Below are 9241 nucleotides of genomic sequence, written 5' to 3'. Positions count from 1 at the left end.
GCTTTCAAAAGGTGTCTAATAAAATTCCACATAATATCCTTGTTAACACTGCAGAAACCCATGGGATTAAAGGAGGGGTGTTTTGACAGACAGCAGTGATAAGCAATTGTTTCTCAGACTGGAGAGCAGTATGCAGTAACATTTCCCAGGTCTCAGTGTTGGGACCACCTGCTCTTTTTGATGTATACTAACAACCTGGGCTGAAATGGACAGGGAATTTTTTCAAGTTTGCAGGTAACATGAAATTTGGAATAATCCTAAACAGAGAGAAGAATAGAAACTTCAGAAGGATATTGACAGACTGATCAAATAGACTGACAACAGATCAAACTGAATGCAGAGAAGTGTGGGGTGATACAATTTGATGGGAACAATGAGCAGCAACAATCTAAATTAAAATGGTAAAGTCTCACAGAGGGTGCATGGGCAAATGTACACAAATCTTTGAAGATAATAGGACAGCTTGCGGGAATGTTTAATAGAAATAATGAAATCCTTGGCTTTGTTAAGAGAAGTTACCAAAGTAAAGATGTTAAGCTGAAGCTTTACAAAACAGGGACCATTGAATAGTCTTCACAGTTTTTCCCTCCACCCATATCACCAATGTTTTTAAATATCTGACTGTGTCTATCTGTCTGTGTATTTACTAACCTCCTGTGGAAGACCATGACTCAGGCATCTAGAATTTTCTCACCTTCCTCCTTCAAACTTTGGGCTGGAAACCCTCCAATAAAGTCATCATTGGATTGGTTCATTCTCCATGGCAATACATCTACCAATCAGCACTCTCCTTTCATGCAGTAAAAATGTTGGTTTTCCGCTGGAATTGGTATTCTTGTGAATGATCCTAATGAGGACAAGAGGAAAAACTTCAATGTGCTTTTTGTTCTCAATATTCAATTTGTTATTATCTCACGCCCATTTCTTTACATATTCTGCTTTTAACAGATTTGTATGATTAGTTTCATTTAACTTTGATATTCATTGTTGCTCTTGCATTCCGTGGGGGTCTCTATTCCTGTTTGCACATTCTCCTTGAGTTTGATCTTCTCTCTCAGCTGCTTTGTTGAGTGTCATTGCTTTACACAAGCCCTATCACAACCTCAGGACATTGGAAAGCACTTCACAACCAATGAAGCACTAATGACCTTGCAAAAAACTATAAATACTCTTGCATAAATATTAAAATCAATCCTCCCGACTGTCGCACTCAGAAAAGTTTTCTGTAGCTAAACAGATGGCTGCCTCACTGACACATGGAACATGATGAACAGGAACAGACCATTCAGCCCCTCCAGTCTGTTACACTATTGTATTAGACTAAGGTTGATCATTAGCCGAAGCCCATTTACATCCTTTGCTCCATATTTTGTTCTCCCCAACAAAAATTGAGCAACTTCAGTTTTGACATTTGCAGCAACTCCCAAACACTACAGCTTGGAGGGAGTTCCAGATTTCCACTCAGACACTTCATTTGTTCAGAAGACCTTTTCCAGAAAACATCGTTTTTGTCTGTCGATATCAGTGATTTTTAAATCAGATTAAGGGTAAGATGCCCCTTGCAAGTAAACACCAGGGTTTTTCAATGTTGTTGAATTATTCCCTGTAAATTCTTGTGTTGATAGAGGCAACTTTATAAAATGTCAGGAATCTAAATCAATGTACAGCAGCAACAGGTGCTTGCATCCATATATCATCTTTAACTTAATAAAAATGCACCCAAGGCATTCTACAAGATCATTATCAAACAAAACTTTATTGAGCCACGAAAGGAGATATGGCACAGGTGACAAAAAGTTCAAAGAGATTTTAAGGAGAGTCTGAAAGGAGACAAAAGAGTGGTAATGTTAGCTTAGGGGTACACAAACAGAAATTGCTGGAGAAACTCAGCAGGTCTGGCAGCATCTGAGGAGAGAAAGCAAAGTTAACATTTCGGGTCAAGTTCTGAATGGTTCAGGAGAAGGGTCACTGGACCTGAAACATCAACTCTGCTTCCTCTACACAGATGCTGCCAGACCTGCTGAGTTTCTCCAGCAATTTCTGTTTGTGTTTCTGATTTCCAGCATCTGCAGTTCTTTCTATTTTTTTATTTTGGGTATCTTAGGGGTAGTGGTCTAGTACAGGGAGTCCTTAATTTACAAACATCCAACTTACAATCACTCATACTTACAAACACAATCCCATACAGGGGTGGAATTTTAAAGATCTGACATATGAACATTTCCTTTACTTACAAACAGCTGCTTTACATTGCGCTGCATTGTGTTCCAACTTTTGTACCAGTGGATGTGTGAACAGACATGAGAACAGTACCGTTTGTAACCCAGGGAGTGCCCGGACTGCAGAGACCCAGGCTAATGTCCCAGAGATAGCAGCTCGAATCCCACTGCAGCTTCTGGAATTAAAATTCAGTTAAAAAGCCGAGAATTGAATGCTAGTCTCAGTGTTCATTGTCAATTGTTTATTATTAAAATAAATCCACCTGATTCACTAATGTCCTTTAGGGAAGGAAATCTGCCATCTTTAGCAAGTTACTCAGTTCAAGGGCTGGCCATCCTATTTGTACCATATCCTGAGACAGAATAAAAAAGGAAGATTTTAAATTTGAGATTTGTTAAATGAAAAAGTAGTAGCCACTTAAGTTTAGTAGGAGTTTGGAGTCTCAAGTGGGAGAATTTTTGATTACAATAACTCATCCTGCACTCCTTCCCTTGTTCATTGACCACACAGACCCTGACATGACTTGTTCTTGTTCAGATAACGAGGGCTTGTTCCTGTCTGTACTTGTCCTGTCTCCATTTCCAATATGCAAAGACTTAGAATCCTGAGTTAAATTCCTAAGCTATCTACAGTTTTAACTTTTCACACTGTGTGGTGGTTTTTGTCCTTTATCTTGAATCTGCTCCATGTGAGAAGCAACAACAGGCTCACTCCTTTATCCCTGTAGAGTACATCCGGACCTCTGCTGCCCCAGGTCCCCTTCAGCTGAGCTCAATGGCTGACATTGCTTCCTGATCTGACAACATTTCCATTTTAAAATTCTCATTGTCTCACACAGATACCTTTTTGGCTTCACTTCTCCTTAACCCTGTAATCTCCTCGGCCGTACAGATCTCTGAAATTCTGATCTCTTTAACATTCCCAAGTTCCATCACTGCACCCTTGCTGTTCAGCTGCTGGGGCCATAAACTCTGGAATTCCCTCCCTAAGCCTCTCTGCCTCTCTACTGCTCTCTCCTCCTTTAAGAAACTCAGAGAGCCATAGAGTCATACAGCACAGAAACAGACCCTTCAGTCCAACTTGTCTGTGCCAACTAGACATCCCAATCTGACCTGGTCCCATTTGCCAGCATTTGGCCCATATCCCTCTAAACCCTTCCTATTCATATATCCATCCAGATGCCTTTTACATGTTGTAATTGTACCAGCCTCCACCACTTCCTCTGGCAGCTCGTTCTGTTCACATATTACCCTCTGCGTGAAAAGGTTACCCCTTAGGTCTCTTTTGAATCTTTCCCCTCTCACCTTAAACCTGTGCCCTCTAGGTTTGAACTCCCCCACTCTAGGAAAAAGTCCTTGGCTATTTATCCTATCCATGCTCTTGATTTTATAAACCTCTGTAAAGGTCACCCCTCAGCCTCTGCCATGCCAAGGAGAAAAGTCCCGGCCTATCCAAACTTTCCCTTTAACTCAAACCCTCCAATCCCGGCAACAGCCTTGTAAATCCTTTCTGCACCTTCTCAAGTTTAATAACATCCTTCCTATAGATGGGCGACTAGAATTGTACACAGTATTCTAAAAGTGGCCTCATCAATGGCCTGTACAGCTGCAACATGACTTCCCAACTCCTGTACTCGACACACTGATCAATGAGGCAACCATGCCAAGCACCTTCTTCACCACCCTATCTACCCGTGACTCCACTTTCAAGGAACTATGCACCTGCACCCCTAGGTCTCTTTGTTTGGCAACACTCCCTACAGCCCTCCCGTTAAGTGTATAAGTCCTGCCCTGGTTAGCCTTTCCAAAATGCAGCACCTCACATTTATCTAAATTAAGCTCCATCTGCCACTCCTCAGCCCATCAGCCTATCTGATGAAGATCACATTGTACTCTGAGATAATCTTCTTCACTGTCAACCACACCTCCAATTTTGGTGTCATCTGCAAACTTACTAACCATACCACCTATATTCACATCCAAATCATTTATATAAATGACAAAAAGCAGTGGACCGAGCACCGATCCTTGTAGCATACCGCTGGTCACAGGCCTCCAGTTCGAAAAGCATACCCCTTCAACCACCAACTGTTTCCTGCCTTCGAGACATTTTTATATCCAATTAGCTGTCTACTCTTGGGGGTTCCCATGTCATCCAACCAGTCTACCATGCAGAACCTTGTTGAATGCTTTGTTGAAGCTCTTACGGACAATGTCTACCACTCTGCCTTCATCCATCTTCTTTGTCCACCTCTTCAAAAAGCTTACTTAAGTTAATGAGACATCCACACACAAAACCATGTTGACTATGATGATGGTGTCAGTGTCCCCACTACACTAACTCTTTACTACACATTTTTATTAAATCCATATTTCACTACTTGTTATGGTAGAATTCAAATCCACATCCTACAGAACATTAACGTGAGCCTCTGGGTTCCTAATTCAGTGGCAGTACCATGATGTCACTGTTTCTCTTTCGGGTTGAAAGGTAGAAAGGTTTTGTGTAATATAATATGTGTATTTCTTAAGTAGAAAAGACCCAATTAGAAAGGAAAACAGCAATAACGTGCATTTCTACAGCACCTTTAATATTGTAAAACAGCCCAAGGTGCTTTTCAGAAACATTATCAGACATAGTTAGATTCGGTGATTATTGTAATTAAATAGTACAATAATTATGATTAAGCATTAGGTAAATGGAGAACGTAAACATTTATTATCATAAAAGTCCATGATTAAACAAGTACATGAAAGATCCTCAGACAGATCAAAACCCACGACCACTTATATCTAGAAGGACAAGGACTGGAGATACATGGGAACCCACCTCCCCTCCAAGTTCCCCTCCAAGCCACTTACCATCTCACTTCCTTCACTGTCACTGGGTCAAAATCCCAGAATTCCCTCCCTAAGGGCATTGTGGGTCAACCCTACAGCACATGGACTGCAGCAACTCAAGAAGGCAGCTCACCACCATCTTCGCAAGGGACAGGAAATAGACGCTGATCCAGCCAGTGACACCCATGTCCCCAAAGAGAATTAAAAATCCTAAGCTTTAAGGGAACTTTGTGGGACGCTAGGGAAGTGATTGCTGGCTCCTTGCTGAGATATTTGCATCATTGACAGACATGGGTGAGGTGTTGAAAGACTGGAGGTTGGCTAATGTGGTGCCATTATTTAAGAAAGGCTGCAAGGAAGAGCCAGGAAACTACAGACTGGTCAGCCTGATGTCAGTGGTGGGTCTGAAGAAGGGTCTAGGCCTGAAACTATGGCCTTCCTGCTCCTCTGATGCTGCTTGGCCTGCTGTGTTCATCCAGCTCTACACCTTGTTATGTCAGTGGTGAGTAATTTGTTGGAGGGGGATCTGAGAGACAGGATCTATATGCATTTGGAAAGGCAAGGATAGTCAATTATTGTAGAAACCCATGTGGTTCACTCAGGGAAGGAAACTGTCATCCTTACCTGGTTTGGTCTACATGTGACTCCAGACCCACAACAATGCGATTGACTCTAACTGCCCTCAGGGCAATTAGGGATGGACAATAAATGCTGGCCTTAACCAGTGATCCTTGTCAGCAAAATTTTAAAAGAAAATCTTTTGCCCAATTGCTTCTCAGACACCAATGTTCTACAAATTAGAGTCACTTGGGCAGTGATGATTTATCTGGAACCAGAGCATCAGCCCTGGGGGATACAATAGATTTTCCGTTGCAGTGATTGAAAACAGGGGCTTTTCAGAAGCTTCTCTAACAGGGTTGGGTAAAGAAGTGAAGTGAGGTGTGACACGTAAAGATAGTCAAAGTGTGGAATGGTCATCCAGGGTCAACACTATAGAGCAATCTCTGCATGAGTGTTACGGGACACCGAGTACAACTGTGGGATCTCTCAATTGAAGAAAGGCTGCATGTATTGCTAATGGTACCACCAGGTGGAGCACTGCGATAGAGAAAGGTGAGAGTTAGCACCACACTGTGCCAAAGGTCTGAGGCGCCAAAATTTATTCCAAACAGGAAATAAATAACTAGAATGCAGCAACTTCTACAGGACAAATAATTTAAACCTGATTGTAAGATCTGGGAAAACAGCTGCAATTATAACCAATTGTAAATTTCATTGCCAGACAGATCATCAGGTGACTGCAGTAGACTCTGAGTTACAATTCTAACCTCATTCAGCACCCACTATAAACACTAGGCTATCTGAAAGTCACCAGAAACACTAAGCTGCAAATTAATGTACAGACCGATTATAATTGTCACTGTAATAGGATTAAAATATGACGGATGCTGGAAATAAAAAAAACAGAAAGTGCTGGAGAAACTCAGCAGATCTGGCAATGTCTGTGGAGAGAGAAACATTTTGTCTCTGTTTTCCCTGTTCCTTACAATGAGTTTAAAATATAAGATCGCGCTAGCATGGGGTTGTGGGTGGTACTAGGAATATGCTGATGAATCATGCATTGGGAAAAGATACTCCATTAAAGAAAAGCACAAAGTATGTGGATTGGACAAGGGGCAATGGGAAAGGCAGCCAGAACATCCTACAACACTGCAGCATTCCTCGGCTTCCCCAATTACCTCCCTCCAACTCTCATTCTTACCTCCCACTTACACTCTTCTCCGCTCTCCTCCAGCCCTTTCCTTCTCTCCCACTACCCTCCACCTCCCATCCTCCTCCTCTCTTCCTTTCTCTCCCACACTCTCCCCACAATCCACCCCAACTCCCCGTGGGAGCGACTCCCACATTCCCCCCCACTCCCACTCCCTGTGGGAGTGAGTCCCGCATTACCCCCCCCCCGCCCCCCCACCCCCCCCCCCCCCCCCAATCTAGGTGAAGGAGATTCTCCTGAATTCCCCAGTGGATTTATCCGTGACTGTATAACATTGATGGCAGCCAATTTCTGGAATTGTTTACCAGAGGAAGCATTTTTTCTGTATCAGTACGCAACAATATAAATAATTTTAGAGAGTTCTAAATGATTACCCCCTCAGCCTGGTAGTTCCCACTGAAATAGGCCCGCACTGTACAGTATATTCTCAATTATAGCCTCCCAGTTGGGGCACCATCCCTCACAACTCATTTTGTAACTACCTCAATAAATATGTAAACAGTAACCTTGTCAGTAATGCCCATCAACTGGGAGTGGATAAAAACATCTCCCATCTCCAGAACTTGATGTCTTCTTCTTGACCCAGTCAGTCACACAGAGAGCTCAGCACACACCAACCTAGGGACCCAGGATGGGTTTGTCTACCTACAGTTATAGAGTCACCCAATCTTACAGCACAGGAGGCCATTTGATCCATCGAGCCTATACTGTCTCAAAGCAAGAATGATCCAATTAACTCTCCTTCCTCCCTGCTCTTTCTTCAGTGTGCTGGAAATAATTTCCCACCATTTCCCCAATCTTCCTTTTGCACATGCTTACGTGATCCCAGATCACACTCACTGTGTGTAAACATTAGTCTTTGTCTCACCCCACCCCCCGCCCCAAAACTCCTGAGCCCCCTGTTTTCCCCTGCTGACTGACTCTCCCTCCTGTCACTGCGAACACTTTACCCTCATGGGTACTGGGTAATTTTAAGCAGCTCTGTCAAATGTCGCCCCTTAACCTGCTCTACTCTGAGAACACTCCCAGTTTCTGCACAGTCACTGAAGGCCCGACCGTGTAACTAGTGTAACTCCTAGTGTAACTCCTGACTCAGTTTTGCAGTGTGAAGCCTCAGCCTCTGGGTTGCCGGGTGAGAAAGGTAACGCAGCCGAGGCTGTGTGTGGGGATTGGGAAGAGCCGGTACAGGGGATGGGGCTCGCCTGCTGACATTCCAGTGTCTTAGCAACCAGGCGTGCTCTGAGAGAGAGTCTGGCTACATTTACATTTTCATTGTTCAGCAGCGCCGGCTCTAAAACAAAATAACTCCTGTTCTGGGGCTATTTCTACTTTGCTTTTATTCCTTGTTCAAGGTTTTATCTCCTCGAACATCAGTCCAACCTGCTCCGTGTAAATCCGGTAAAATAACAATTGTTACTCCGAGTAAAAGTGTCTGTTTAGCTGTAACTTTAGAAACGGTTTGCCATAATTCCCACTTTTTTACTTTATTTTAACAGTTTTGTTTGACATCTCCCCGTCTTTTCTGGTTTCATGTTGTCCACACAGTTTATCACTGTGCACTTTCTCAGCTCTGCGTGTGTGTGTCCCTCTGGCTCCGAGTTCCCACACTGTCTCTCTCTCTGTCTGCAATGGATCGCTTTTGGTGCGTGTCGGGGAGGCGCAGGGGACGCGTTTGCCGCCTTGGCTATTCGGCAGTGGGAGGCCTCGCGGCTGGAGATACACACACACACACACACACAGAGACAGAGAGTGAACAGCAGGACTGTCAGAGGGGCACACAGTGTCTCTCTCTCTCTCTTTGGCTGGCGATTTCAATCGCAACACTTTTGTCATTTGAACCTGTCTTGGGATCCGGGGAAAGATCTCTCCGGATCCCTGCCTGCCGGCAACGGGATCCACCTCCTTGAGGATCAGGTGGTTCTCTCAGCCCCTCGGGGATTTTCCAGTGGATCATTTCACCTTGTGATCTGGTGGAGGTGTTATCGGTGTCAGGAGGAGAGAGAGAGGAGAAACTGTGCCCGATTATTGTGTCAGGAACCAACCGATTAATGTCCCTGGATTTAAAGGTAGGTTCAGCAAAGGTGGGGGGGGCGCTGTGTGTATTTGAAAGGATGCACGAAGTAGCTGAGAAAGTCGCCCCTCTGGCTGGGGAATGCAGGATGTGAAAGGATTCAGGCTGGTCCTTGCCAGGGGGCTCAGGGGGAGAGACTGAGGTCCCAGTTACTCACATTTTAAGCGAAAGAGCGTGTCAGAAACTGGAGCTAAACTGCAGCGAACCCCCCCCCCCCCCGCCCCCCGGCCTTTGCAGAACGAACTCCCTTTTACCAACTGCTCAGAGCAAACTGCCAGAGAAAGACAGCGGACAGGGAGGCTCGAGGGTGGGGGGGGGGTGATATTAGTGTCTCACCGA

At 44.2% G+C, this 9241-nt stretch overlaps 1 protein-coding gene across 1 annotated transcript in view; it reads left to right on the top strand.

Annotated features, from left to right (window-relative positions):
• Positions 1 to 8559: 8559 nt before the first annotated feature.
• The window catches only part of LOC109923605 (laminin subunit beta-1-like), a 162646-nt gene continuing 161964 nt past the window's right edge, over positions 8560 to 9241 (top strand). Inside the window, exon 1 of the mRNA XM_048606657.1 lies at positions 8560 to 8897. The gene's annotated coding sequence lies outside the window, so the exon portion shown is untranslated. The remainder of the gene's footprint in view (positions 8898 to 9241) is intronic.

The sequence above is a fragment of the Rhincodon typus genome, chromosome 16 (assembly GCF_021869965.1).
Source record: "Rhincodon typus isolate 14 chromosome 16, sRhiTyp1.1, whole genome shotgun sequence".
NCBI lineage: Eukaryota > Metazoa > Chordata > Chondrichthyes > Orectolobiformes > Rhincodontidae > Rhincodon > Rhincodon typus.
The sequence above is the reverse complement of the archived record's forward strand: the minus strand, read 5'-3'. Positions and strand labels throughout refer to the sequence as shown.